Here is a 14,783-nt window from a genome sequence, read left to right as displayed (position 1 = left end):
GTAGTAAATCGAGGAAACAACGCAGCGACTTCAAACTTGTTCTGTAGTCTTCTTTTATTTTTTAGAGTCTGCAAAAATAGTTGCAAAGCGATCTGTGACATGTTTCGGTGCATTTGGCATAGTGAAAGGCATTATGCAAACGGCGACCTCTGCGTCGCCGTAAAGAGCGCGGCCGTACAACTGCTAGAGTAAGCGTAGAGACGTTGCATTGTTATCGATGAAGAGGTTGAAGCGGTCGGTATCAGCACGCGGCTCGGATCCCGTTTGCAAGAAATTTTTCGAATCCTGTTTGCACGAAGGATCCAGAATAAAAGATGCACAGGGCCCGCAGCAATAGCTGTACACTCATGCACAAACCTCTGTCACGTGCGGTCAACGTGGCTATCACGTGTTATCCGCAAGCCAATCCGAATCAGACGTCATCCATTTTTTTAACAAGTGGGAAGTGAGAAGATGGATAGAGGCAGGTCAAACCCAGTTCGAAGCGACGACTTTGTGTACGATGATGAAGCAGGTAACTTTGTACGCGCGAAAGGTTTTGTCCAAGATTATGTTCGTAAATGTTGATCCTAGAATGCATGGCAGCGTTTGTAGCGGATGAGCGACTTACTGTTAGAGTTCCGTTTTCTTGCCTCAGAGATAGTGCGTTTGACGTCACAATCACGTGATATCCCGGAAGTCTCCATCTTATGGGCAAGAGTATTAGCATGGCTAGAGTTGCTGTGTTTTCGGCTGCCACGATCGTAGAATCCCGGGGAGCAACATACAGTTTTAGTCTATACCGGCTATACTAACCAGTCAGGCACCAGAAACGCGTCATTTGAGCAACAGACGACGGGCAGCGTGGATCTCCAGCCTGGACAGAAAGGACTGGAAGCCGTCGCAGCATTGGCGTGTTTGCTCTGAGCACTTTCTGTCTGGTAGAGCTGTCATTTCTAGTTTGTTTTATAATAAAAGAGTAATCTATGCTACTCTGAACAATTCTAGGAAAGCCATCCTTTGTGTATGACTCAACTAACCCTGACTGGGTACTGTACCATCTGCAAGGATGGGTTATGTTGCTACGAGCACTTCCAGTAGAGAGAGATTTGTTCATCTCAAGAGAAGGTCTAGTACACCTAACAGCATACAATCATATACAACATGATGTTACTCCAATTCATGTCGGGAATGACTTCTGGCTCCTCCGTCCACAGTTGAGCCTCCGTTCTACCTGTTTTTAGGCCCGCAGGTACAACTTTCTCCTCGTATCGCTTCTGCGATTCAGCGAAGAGACTTTTAGACTTCTGTTCCATAATCTCTATTCTAAGAATTAGGTTTATCGCACTCGACCATCAGACTAAGAAATCACGGCAAACTCGCGAATTTACCGATAAAATTTGGTTTAAATCCTTCGCAATTAGTATACTGTCGCCTAGCCTCGAATTTCCAGACCAGAGAGTGCGCGAACTCTATCGATACTAAAATGATTTCGGAAGTATTTATCAATAGCGATGCTAAATGGTAGTCTAACAGCGTAGGATCGTTTTACCTAGATCAACATATCATTTGTAAATGGCATGAAATCTCATGTACAAAGAAGAGACGTCTGCAGTGTTTGCTGCGATATCTTGGTGGACGGCATGAAACGACGACTTTTTTATTCTTCGGCAGACCGCTAGCTAGTCTAACCGCTAGACTGGCGAGACTACCGCTCGAACAGTTGTCAAAGGTGCGCAATCAGCGCTAGTGCACCTATCATAATCAATTACTGCTAATTAAACCAATCAGAATTTACAGCCGGCATTCCGGCTATGAGGAGCTGATTGGCTTAGAAGGCTATTTCCGAAATCATTTTAGTAGCGACTTGATCCAGACTAGAGATCTCGCGTTTCGCACGCACTCTGGTCTGGAAGTTCGAGGCTAACTGTCGCTGTGCTATCTAACACACAGTCGAACGTCCTTGAAATGTTGTACAAGCCGCCGTCGCAAAGAGAGATACATGCAGAGGACAGAAGCTTGCCCCCTAAATGGCGACAAATGCGGGTACTACAGGGAACGCCTACTCCCCGCCCCGCACGCACTATCTCTATAAGGCAGAAACAGCGAAGGACCGCATTGAATTATTGAGAAATCTTCTTGATGTTCTAATTAGCAAAGAGGAGCAGGCTTTCTGCACTGTAAGCAGAAGGGCTCACTGGACAGTCGCAAATTGGATGCGCTCAAACGTATGGTTATTTAGGTTTGCACCAGGACCTCTAAGTTACTCTTGTAACTTCGTTTTGTTCTTGTTTAGATCATTGCTTGATGAGATTTCCTCCAACGGCAGAAGAAAATGCTAAGACTATTATATAATGTCAAGATTAACGAAGTCCTAGGTGATGAACGTCGATTCCAAGCGAGGAAATGACTGTTATACTACTCATAGATTTGCAAGTGAGCTGGAGATAGAGATATTTTGCATTAGAGATGCTTTGATTGAACAAATTACAAGTGTGCTGCGTACAGTTTTCCCCTAGTAGGTTTTTTTTTGTTTAGTGAGAATTCGGTACAAATTCGGTACGAATTAGGTACGGGTTAGGTCGGAATCCGGTACGGAAATTGTGCATATTGGTTGTGAACTTTCTACTAACTCGGTAAGAATTTGGTACAAGTTAGGTGCGAATACGCAACCGATGCGCTAAGTAAAAGTGGCCAAAATTCTATCATTATCAAAATTCTACCCACTATCATTTTCTTCACTCAGCCTTGAATGTCTCGACGGCACGTTCTGCTAGACCATTGGAAGCTGAGAATATGGTGCAACCTTAATATGTTGAATGCCATTCTGCCTCATGAACTCTGAAAATACATTGCTGATAAAACACGTACTGCTCGTTATCTGAGACTACCGCGTCTGGGAGTTCGTGTTGAATAAAGCCTGTCGCAGTTTACGTACTGTCAACAAGCCCCTAGATGCCTGCCCTGTGTTGTAAACCTCAATCCACTTCGAAAGTGCAGCCACTATTACCAGGAACATCAACCCTAGGAACTGTCGTGCGTAGTCCACGTGTACTCTTGACCATGTTTGGCCACTCCCATTGGTGTAACGGCGTTGAAGGAGGGTTTGGGCGTTTAATTTGGCATATTTGACATTTCCTGACCAGCTGTTTCTGTTCGCCGTCAGTGATTGGTCACTAGACCACACCCATTGCCAATCCTTTCATCCTAGCAGTTCCAGAATGGACCTCATGAAGCTCTGTCAAGATCCGTGTGCGACTTGCAGGCGGTATCGCAACTCTGGTTCCCCAAACTACACAGTCAGCCTCCACAGACAGTTTGTGACTCCTTATCTTGTATGGTCATACATTTTTTGCTGCCTTTTGTGGCCAGCTTTCTCTGACCATGTTTGCACTTGCGACAGTACTAGGTCGATGGTAGTCCCCCATTCATCTGTGTGTAGCTGTAACAAAGTTTCTCCAACTGTTTCAAAACATGAAGCATTGCTTCCGGCTGATGTGGTAGATGCGCTAGGGGCACTCGGTTTAGTGAGTCAGCATTGTTCTGCTTCTTCTTGTTTTGTAGCAAAAGGTATACTGATATCCCGCCAATAGTAGCGCTCACCGTTGAATTCGCTCCGAAGCCGTCGCTGGAATGTTTCCTTCTTCGCCAAGCAGTCCTTCCAGTGGTTGGTGATCAGACGAAAGTTCAACTTGTCGGCTATAGATATAGCGGTGGAATTTTGAAATTCTAAACACGATTGCAGCTCTTTCACGGTCAATCTGTGAATAATTCATTTTGAGGTGGCGACAGCGATCTCTATGCAAACGCAATGAGATGTTCATTCGCATTTTCAAGTCTGTGCGACAAAACAGCAGCTTGTCCAGAAGGTAAAGCATCCCATGCCAGCAACAGTGGTAACTTGGTATTGTAGTGTACCAGTACCCGAGAAGATGTCAACCATCTTTTTGATTTCTGGAAAGCCTTGTCTTCATCCTCTGATCATTTCTATGTTGCTCCCTTCTGTAAAAGAACACGCAGCGGTGCCAACACTGTCGCTCGATCTGGAAGGAACTTACTGTAATAGGTCAGCGTTTCAAGGTATGCCTTCAACTCTGATAATTCTCGTGGTATCGATGCATCTCGAATGGCTCTCACTTTTTCTTCCGTGGGGTGTAATCCATCTTTGTCGATTCGATGTCCTAGATACACCACAGAATGCGTGTTAATGGGTGTTAGTTTTTGTGCTGTTCCTCCAGACGTAACTGGTGATATGCTCAGCTCAGGTATAGTTTAGAGAATGCTATCCCTCCTGCTAACTGTGACAGCAAGTCATCTATGTCCTGCAATAGGTGTCGGTCAACTTCCAATATGGGATTTTTCGTTGTCTTGTAATCTCCACAAATCCTTACTGTTCCATTGGACTTTACCACTGGAACGATTGGTGGGCCCAATCTGAAAATTTTACTGGGCTAATAATACCTGCTGCTTGAAGCCTGAACAGCTCTTATTCCACTCTTTCACTGTATATGGCATCTTTCGTGCCTTATGAGAACGTGGTGTTGCTTGTGACTGTTGTTGAGAGTTGCTTGGATACCTTTTGTAACATGCAGGCTGAGGTCTGTACACGTACATGGGATTGTGTATAGCAAATCTATTATCTACTTGTGTAACATCTTAATATATGTATGGCATTACACTAAGACTCCACCCATTACATCTCTTTTCCTTTAAAAAAAGGTTTGAAACAATGAAACGTCTCTCAGCTGCAACTCTAGATTTACCGTTCTAAGTAGACTATAAATTAACTAGTAATTGCACACATAGTCTTTCAAGTACTTTGGCTTAGTGCTAATTAACTCGTCCACTTCTAGTAATTGTCGTCATTGCTGGTATCTGTTTCTTCATTGCTGAGATTGTTTGCTGAGTTTGATCGTGACTCTTGGGTTGCTTTGGTTCTTTGGTAATTGATGGCTTCCTGGTCGATGGTGTCTTCACTGGCTGACTCACTGATCTTCTTGAAATTATTTCCTTGGATGGCTTTAGATGTATTCTGTTTCGTCTGTACGTTTCAGCTTGTGTAGGGTAGTTGTCACTTTGTACGATCTATTTGGGAGAGCTTTGCTTACTATTTCTTGTTCTCATTTATCTGTGCCTCAAAGTGGTTGTATTCTCGCTGTATCATTTAATTGTCTGCAATTGTTGTTTGTCCTTAGATTTCTTGTCATAGTAGTACGCTTGTCGTCTTTTGGCTGCTTCTAGTTGTCTGTAGTCATTAGTCACTTTGGGTTTCAGAAGTCGAGTTGTTGTAGGCAGCAAGATTCTTGTACGTCTGCTCATTAATCTCTATACTGCGCTCTTATTTGTTTCTTCAGTCGGTGTATTTCTAAAATCTAGCATCGCCAGGTAGGGGTCTGCTTTTGCTTCGATGGCTTCCCTCATTAATTGTTTAGCTGTTTTCACTGAGTTCTCAGCTTTTCCATTTGATTTCGCATAGCTATGCAGGGCTGCTAGTGTGGTGTTGAATTTCCCAGTTTCTTGTAAAAATCTGAATTCATGTGATGTGAACTGTGGCCCATTGTCTGTCATCAAAATATCAGGGATACCATATCTGGCAAAATGTTGTTTGAGTATTTTGATTGTTGCAATCATGACTTTGTTGTCGTATCTGTCATTGCATCTACTTCCTAAAAGTTACTATAGTAATCTGTAGCAGATAGTCTCTTTTTCTGAAGTGAAAAAATCAGCTCACACGTTGGCCATGGTCGGTTGGCTACTTCGTGACTTAGTGAACATCCGTATGTGCAACAAATTTCGCACTTGCTGACATAATCTTTGATTTGAGACGTGATTCCTGGCCATTACACACATTCTCTTGCTCGACAAATACAGCTGTTGGTTCCAAGATGTGAGCTATGGATTCTAGACATGATTTATAGTCTCATAGACGTTGTTATTAGAGTCGATTTCCTTTGTAGATTACTCCATCTTGACATACTAGCTTATCTCTAGCATAAAAATATTGTCTAGTGTTTTATGGTACTTGTTATTGTTTAACAGTCTGGCCATCCTGTCTTGATGGTCTGCAGTAGCTACATGCTGTAATGTTTTATCTTCCCTAGAGTAGCAAGACCTGCCAACCTAGCAGTGTCAAAATGCGTGAGTTTGCAGGAAAAATTCGGTAGAATGCGGGAGTTTAAATGTTTTGGGATACGCCTACAATAGCATTAATATATAAAAAAATTATATCGTTATAAGTGTTAATATATAAATAATATCTAATTATCAAAATTTAAGTATTTGCACTACCGGTTGGAGTAGAGGTCATTAATTAATTTAATTATAGTGCAAAAAATGTATAACTGATTGATTAATGTGCCTAATTAGCGACACACAACATCAACACCAATTACTAAACATAATAGTTAATTAAACACAGAACTTGTACTGTACGTACTACTGCCTGTTATAAAAATCTAAGAACAAAGTACGTGCACATTCTCTTGGCTAGTTGGAATGTTCTGGATTCTATTTTCTTGTGGCGTTCTTGGATCGCTTTCCAGCAATACATATGGTAATCAGGTAACCAGCCTCTCCCCCTTTTCCACTTCTGACCGACTCTTCCTTCTCTGTCGGTATTTTGACTAAGTATGTTATGAAAGAGCCGGATGAAGAGAGGGGCTGGCACATAGAAATTGATATTGGGATATCAAACATGTATGTACACATGTACACATGCATGTACTAAAGCTGTAAGGTGTACAGTTACACAGAACAGGCACGCCCATCATTTTGGTCACACCCACCAATGATCAGATTGCGGGAGATTTGATGTCAAATGCGGGAAGGCGGGAGAAGGGTCCCAAATGCGGGAGTCTCCCGCTCAATGCGGGAGAGTTGGCAGCTCTCTCAGTAGCTACTTTGATTTCTGAAATTATCTCTGTTGTCACTGGTATGTGCTGGTTCAGATCAATTTGCTCGAATGTCTTCTCTATCTGATTGATACTTGTTGAATGATCAGTTATGTATGCTCTTGAAAGAGTATCAGCTAAAAGCATTTGTATTCGGGCCCTTAATTGCTTGTATTGAATATTGATATCATATTGCTGAACTCGCATGAGCATTCATTGAAGTCGTTTTGGGGCAGTATGTAACGGCTTCCTGTGAATCGTTTCGATCGGTTTGTGGTCGGTCTCCACAGTTAAATTCTTCGTCCGTAGGTGTAGCTGTGAAAGTTGTCTAATCCATACGCAATCGCTAACATCTCTTTCTCAATTTGTGCATATTGCTGCTCCGTTTCTGTAAGGGCTCTGCTTGCGTATGATACTGGCTGGTCATTCTGCATAAGCGCTGCTCCTAGTCCAGATTGTGAAGCATCACATTGCAGTGTTGTTTCATCTTTCGAGTTGAAATACTTCAGTACTGGCGTTTAATTGTGTCACTATACATTCTCGATTTTCTGCATGGCGTTATCATGTTCTGCGGGCCATGTCCATTGAACATCTTGTCTTGTCAGTTGACGTAATGGCTCACATAAAGCTGATAAGTTTTCTAGAAATTTGGATAGGTATGTTACCATTCCAATAATTCGTCTTACACCGGCCTTGTCTGTTGGTCTAGGCATCTTCTTGATTGCTTCCACCTTAATTGTCCGGATCTGGTTTCAGTCCACTGGATGTCAATACATGCATGACTCATGTAGGTGACTTTGTCAGTTGCAATCTTACGTAATTACACTTGGCTGCATTTAGTAGTAGGCCTTTTTCTTTGCATCGATTTAGTAGCGTGATCAAGGTAGCATCGTGATCTTTTCTGGCATCAGTGTCCGTTGTACCTTTTCCAATCACTAGAATATCGTCCGCTACTGTATATACTCCATGTATGCCTTGCACTACTGAGTCCAACCATCTCTGAAAAATTTCTGGTGCGGGTGCAATACCGAACGGCATTCTGTTCAACCTGTACCTTCTATATATATATATATATATATATATATATATATATATATATATATAATTAAGGCGTTCCAAATGTTGTGAGCTTGCTCGAGCTCTTGTCTAAATCTATATGCCAGAACCCATTTTTGACATCGAGAACACTGAATATCTTTGCCTCAGTCAGTTCTGGTAGAAAGTCATCCAGGGTTGGCATCAAATATCGGCTTCGCTTCAATGCTTTATTCAATGGCTTCGGGTCAATAGTCACTACAATTTACCATTTGGTTTCTGAACGAGTGTCAAACTAGACTGCCAATTGGTTGTTCATCCTCTCTCTGTATGATCTGCAGTCGTTCCAATAGTTCCAGTTCGTCTTTCAGTCTGGTTTGCATTACTAGTGATATGCGTGCAATGGCTGTCGTGTCGGTTCTACTGTAGGGTCTACCTGTAAGTGTAGTGTCCCTGATAGTTTACCAACAGTTACTTCAAACACAGAAGGATAATATAGATCTTGACAAGTATGTCTTTTTTCAGTTGATTCGTCAAATTTGTTGACCGCCTGAGGCAGACTCGAGTAGCTATGCTTTCGAATTGCACCTTCAGTAGATCCATCGTCTGAGATGCTGCTGCGCCAAGGATAGACGTTGCTGGGTCTTTTACTACAATAAACTGTACGCTATAGCGCTTGCTTGTTCTTGGGTTTGTCACTTTCACAATCGTCTTCCCAAGGGGCGTCATCTTTGTTCCGATGAACAATGCGAGTACTTGCGCTGTCTTCTTTATTGTTGCTTTCTGTGGCAAGTCGGATTGTTTCAGTACATTGCACGTTGCACCCGTGTCTATCTGAAATTTGACTAGTTTTCTGCCGACTTTCATTTCAGCGTACAGAATATGTTCATATGTCGTGCTATTTCTGACTGCATTGACTTCCTCTGTCTGGGGTGTCAATGTCATGGTACTAACGACATATTCGTCATGACTGTCAAACTCATCACTGTCTGTATCAGTCTCAGTCTGTGACTCTGTCACATGCAACTTAACGCACTCCACCTTTCGGCTTTCTTTGCTGCTGGACTTGCACATGCGGGAGAAGTGATGCATCTTCAAGCATTCCTTGCATTGCTTCCCATAGGTTGGACAGTAATCTCTTTCCCACTGGTGGTCTTTCCCACAGTATTTGCACTTTCTTTGTTGCGGCTGGTATCTCACTGTCTCTTCATCTTTGCGTGACTCATTTCCCTGGGTGCGTGAGGCGTCTTCTTGCGAGCTCCCAAACAGTGTACAGTGGCATCCTTCATTTTCATATCTCTCATCTGCGCTGACGTCGATTCATACGCGCGGCACGTGTCGATGCATTCTCTGAATGGCAGGTCTTTCTTTTGCAGTAGTTGTTTACGTAGACCGTCGCATCGAAGGCCAACAACTACTCTGTCTATCAGTAAGTCATCCTGCATTGGACCCTACTGGCACGTTTTCGCTAACTCCTCTAGGCAGTGAGATATTGATCGAACGTCTCACCTTCCGCTTGTGCACGCTGATTGAGCATGAACCTTTCATAGATAATATTCGTTTCACCAAACAGTGATACTCCATTAGTTGTAGAACAATGTCCATGCTTGCCTTGTTCTCCTCTTTCTCGAATGGGAGTGCATTGTAGATCCTCAAGGCTTCCTGTCCGACACATGTGATGAATGTTGCAATCCAAACTTGTGCAGGCTGTTGTTTCAGATGGGAAAGTACTTTATACGATTCCCACAGTTGTTTTCACTCTCTCCACGGCTGTCCCACATTTCCAGTAAGGCATAACGGTCTGGGGACTGGTATTCTTTCAAGCATTCGCATCAGTTGATACTGCTGATCGATACCCAGTCGGGCATCCACAGGCTCGTGAGGTTGCTCTTCAACGACAACTTCGTCTTGTCTCTGATCCTCTGCCATCGGTACGTATACAAATCAAGCATTTCGACTATCGACCACTGCTGACACCATGTAACATGCAGGCCGAGGTCTGTACACGTACACTGGATTGTGTATAGCAAACCTATTATCTACTTGTGTAACATCTCATTATATGTATGGCATTACACTAAGACTCCACCCCTTACACCTTTCAGCTCTCTAAGGTTATCCTGGAAAACGTCTCAGTTTACTTCTAACAGCTCCTTTAGGCTATTGCGTGTGTGCAGGCTGAACAGTGCCTTCCAATCTACTTGCATGTATTGTAACCAATTTCTACCCAGCAAACTGGGTCAGTTTCCTTCCACCACGTGCAACTCCAGTTGTTTAGGAGGGGCCTTGTCTGGCCCTTGTACCTTGGCCTTGATAGTCACCAACACTATAATTACTGTGCCCCGTATACTCGCAGTGGTGGTACTCTCGCTAAGAAGTGGAGGAGACGGCCTCACATTGTCTTGTACGTTGTGGCACTAATTACTGTCAGTGCTGCTCCTGTGTCAATCTCCATTGTCAAGCATCTCCCATATATTTTTACTTGTGTCGTCAAGGGAACCTCTTTGAGTTTGTTTACAGGGTATATGTGTTTTAGCTCTAAAGATTCTTCTTCGTCATCCTCTTCTCGGTCCACCTGAGGTGTGGTTTGCGGTTTTGGTTGTGCTTTCATAATTCGACTGGATTTCTTGCCTTGTCCTTTTGATCTACAGGCATGACTGAGGTGTCCCACTTTTTTGCATGCAAAACATTTGGCTTCTTTGAACTTGCATTCAGTAGGAGAGTGTCCTAACCATCCACGACGATAACAGGTTTTGGGCATTTGTGGTTGCATTCGGTGTACAGTCGCCGCTGTACTATCCGCTTCTCCTGTCGTGTCAACAACTTTGGACGCTATTATCTCTCGCGTACTCTTTCCTTCACCGCTTCTGTAGTGCGCGCTGTTTCCAAAGTCCGCGCAAACGACAACTCCTCTTCTGCTAACAAACACCGCCGCTGCAACAATTACGTATCATCTCGTTCAGTGTCTCTCCATTCTCGCAAAACTTGGATAACGCGCGTAACGCGGACACAAACTCTGCAACTGACTCACCCGTATGCCGGACTCTCGAATTGAATCGTAGTCTCTGTACAATGACCGAAGGCTTGGGTTGTAGTGGTTGGACAGAGCTTCTCTCAGATGTGTGAAAGCTAGACCTTTCTCTCGGTTTGGCGGGAGCCGTCAAGTTGCGCAGTAATTTAACTCGTACGTGCGTGCGCCGGCTGCGGACAGAAAAAATTGCCTTCATTCTGGACTCATCCGTGATGCCATTGGCTTTGAAATAGCACAACATTCGTTCTTCGTACTGCGGCTACTCGTCGGACTCCGCATCAAAGGCGTCTAGCCTGTCGAACACTGCCACAGGCATTGGTGTGGCTTTTGATGTCCCACTCACTGTGCCTTCGTCCATTCTCGTCGCCAATGTAGTGAACACAACTCAACAGATATTTCTAGTGCTCGCGCCACTAATCTACCGCATCCGGAAACACTGCTCTACCCCGGATTATGTTACGATGCCGCCTGTCTAATAATGAATATAGTCTCTAAGCCAGCTTGGAGGTTTGATGACTAGCCCACTTCTGGTTGTTGATGTTGTTTTCCGGCATGGAGTGGGCGGACTTGACCACGGACGTTGCCTTTGACTTCCGAATTCATCGTCGTTGGTTGAATGCGTGTAAGTGCTGATGTTTGCGATGATGATGTCGTGAATAGTAGAGGCTGTTGCAGTTTAACATCATCACTAGCCAAAGGCGCCATAGTTGATGCAGGTGAGTATTACTGTGGCGTAAGGGGCGCCTATATCTCCTGTACACAGATTGCTGTCCAGTGTTACTTTATAGAACTTATGCGACAAGACTTTAGACACAACTGCCTTCTTCCATTCGCCACTTTTAAACGGTTGTATATGGACTGTTTGTCCTGGCAATAACTCTGAGAGATCCCTCGCTGTCCTATTGTATGGTTTTGCTTGTTTGGCTTTGGCTGTATGCTGCTTTTGTTCAATGCCTGCTGGAATTTGAGGTTTAAGAAGCTGTTCGGTAGTTGGTAGGAGTGTTTTTGTGCGAAAATCGAACAGCATTTGCACCGGACTAGCTTGCATTGTTTCATTAGGTGTATTCCTGAAAGCTTACAGCGCTAGCCACAGATCACTTTGCGATTGGTACGCACGTTTGAGAAGCCTTTTAACTGTTTTAATCGCATTTTCTGTCTTTCCGTTTGATTGCGGATACCCTGGAGAGGAAGTGGTATGATGGAATGGCCACTCCTTTGCAAACTCGCGAAAGTCGTGGCCGCTCAATTGCGGGCCATTATCTGTGACCACAATATTTGAACACCATAACGAGCGCATTGTTGTTTGAGCTGCCTGATTACTGATATCGATGTTGTATTGGAAAGACGGTCGACCTCAACAAAATTGCTGTAGTAATCCACTGTTACTAGGAAATCTTTCGCATACAAAGAGCACACATCGGCTCCAACTTAGGCCTAGGGCTTTGAAGGAACATCGTGAGACTTCAAGTTTCTTTTTGTTGTTTCTGGTTTAGCGAGCGACATGTCTCGCATTGACAAATATAGGACTCCACCTCGGAACTCATCCTAGGCCAGTAGAAGCACTTTCAGGCCATGCACAGACAACCATTGATACCGATATGTGACTTGTGTATCTTTCTGAGCGTCTCAGCTCTAATCGATTTAGGAATAATCACACTGTGTCCTCGAACCATTCTGTCTTGTACTGATAACTCATCCTTCACCTAAAAATACGGCTTGAGCAGTTCTGGTAAATCTGTTTTTGTCTCTGGCCATTCTGCCTGTATGATTTGCATCAACACTTGTAAATCATTGTCCTTTGTGTGTATTTATCTTTATAGTACTCTTGGCATCATCCGATACTGGTAGACTCTCTATCATATACATTTTTTCCAGCTCTTCTTGAAACTTCAAGACCTCTAAATGCGGTTCTCCCGTTGACATCTGCGGCAAGTAGGCTCTTGATAGAGAGCGTCGGCAATATGCATGTTCTTGCCTTGTCGATATGTGATAGTCACGCCGTACCGTTGTAAACGTAGAAACAATATCTGCAAGCGTTTAGGTGATTCATGAAGCGATTTTGCGCTATTATCTCGAGAGGTTTGTGGTCTGATTCGACGGTGACCGGTCTTCCATAGGTATAATAATGGACCGCTCTATTGCAAAGGCAATGGATGGCGAGTAGCTCTTTTTCAACCTGAGCGAACTTGCTTTCTGTGGGTGTGAGAGAGCGGCTTGCATATTCCACAAGGTATCCGTTCTGTAACAATGCTGCTCCAAGTTCCATACTGGACGCAGCGCATTGCACTGTGACTGTAATAGTTGGATCAAAATACTTCAACATCGGTACTTCACATATGACTGATTTCAACCGGTCAAATGCCTCTTCGACCATTCTCACTCCACATTATTGTGTGTTAGGTCTCGCAATGGCTTGCATAAATCAGCCAACTTGTTTGTGAAGCGCGACAGGTACAGTAATTCACCATTCCCAGAGTTCGAGTACCAGAGCGACGTCAGTAGGACACGGCATCTGTCTAATCGCTCTGATTTTCTAAGGGTCTGCCATGAGACCATCTGTCGTGAGCAGGTGCCCCGTATAATCCACTGTCTGTAAAATTTGTCTTTGTTGAGCTTGATTCCAGTCTCCTTGCATCGGTTCAGTAGAGCGTGTAGTTTCTGATTGTGGTCTTGCTCTGCTACAGCAATAGTTGGTTCTTCACCTGCAACCAGTATGTCATCCGCGATGACATATACGCCAGGCAATCCTTCCAACAATTGATGAATTCTCATCTGAAATAGCTCTGGCGCCGGTGATGCCCCAAAGGCAGACGCTTCCACCAGTATCGCCCAAAGGGTACGTGTACCAAACGTTGTGAGCTCTCGCGACGCTGCATCTAATTCTATAGCTATATGCCAAAATACGTTGCGGACGTCTGCTATGGTAAAACCTTTGCTTTCGCTAGCGAGGGCAGGACGTCTGCGAGAGTTGGCACTGGATAATGGCTGCGTTTTTAATTAATGCTCTATTTATGATTTAGGGTCCAAACAGATTCGGACAGTTCAGTTTGGTTTCTTCACTAGTACTAAACTCGACACTCAGTCAGTGGGTTTGTCCACCTTTTCTATTACATCCATCTGTTCTAAGCGATCCAGTTCTTCAAGCAATTACTGCTTCGTAGCAAGAGGAATCTTTCGTATAGGTGTCTGCACTTTGTGACAACGGGATTGACATCCAGGTGAAGTTGCGCTGGAAATCGTCCCAGTTCACTCTTAATAATTAAAGACTTTCTGATATGCATCCACTATCTGCTTCATGTCAGTACAACCCGACGACGGCGTGCTAGCTCCTTCAACAATGAATTGAATATGATCATATTCAACTTTGACCAACTCCATTGCCTGCACGCTACCTGCGTCAAGAATTGAGGTTTCAGCTTCGTTAATCACTAAAAATTGCTGACGTACGTTTCCTTGGTTTTCGGGTTTTCTAGGGCAAGTGTGCTTACCCCAAGCGATCGTATCTTGTGTTGACTATACATAGACAGCATCTGGTTGGTTCGCCGTATCTCGTGTGTCTCAGGAAGGTCTACCTTTCTAACAGTATGTAGTTGAAAACTTACGAGCCTCGGATTCCCTTTCACAAACAACATGGCATAAATCTGGCGCTCAAATCTACTAGTAGAAGTTGAGACTGAGTTTACAGCTCCCACATCAAGTGTCAGTGTAACTGTCATCATTTGTTGTTCGTCATCACTTGTTGTTCGTCATCACTTTCGTCATAGCTATCTCCATGTGTGTAGTTTACTCGTTATATATTTTATGTATCACTCCTAGCCCGGGAACTTCAGATCTTTGACACATACAAG

At 43.8% G+C, this 14,783-nt stretch overlaps 1 long non-coding RNA gene across 1 annotated transcript; it reads left to right on the top strand.

Annotated features, from left to right (window-relative positions):
• The first annotated feature begins 457 nt into the window (after positions 1-457).
• On the top strand, positions 458-2,442 carry LOC134196988 (uncharacterized). The gene is made up of 3 exons (XR_009972585.1): positions 458-514; positions 2,135-2,207; positions 2,276-2,442. It is a non-coding gene; the product is annotated as an uncharacterized LOC134196988 (long non-coding RNA).
• The last annotated feature ends 12,341 nt before the right edge of the window (positions 2,443-14,783 follow it).

The sequence above is a fragment of the Corticium candelabrum genome, chromosome 22 (genome assembly GCF_963422355.1).
Source record: "Corticium candelabrum chromosome 22, ooCorCand1.1, whole genome shotgun sequence".
In the NCBI taxonomy this organism is placed as follows: Eukaryota; Metazoa; Porifera; class Homoscleromorpha; order Homosclerophorida; family Plakinidae; genus Corticium; species Corticium candelabrum.
This window is presented reverse-complemented; position numbering and strand designations above follow the sequence as displayed.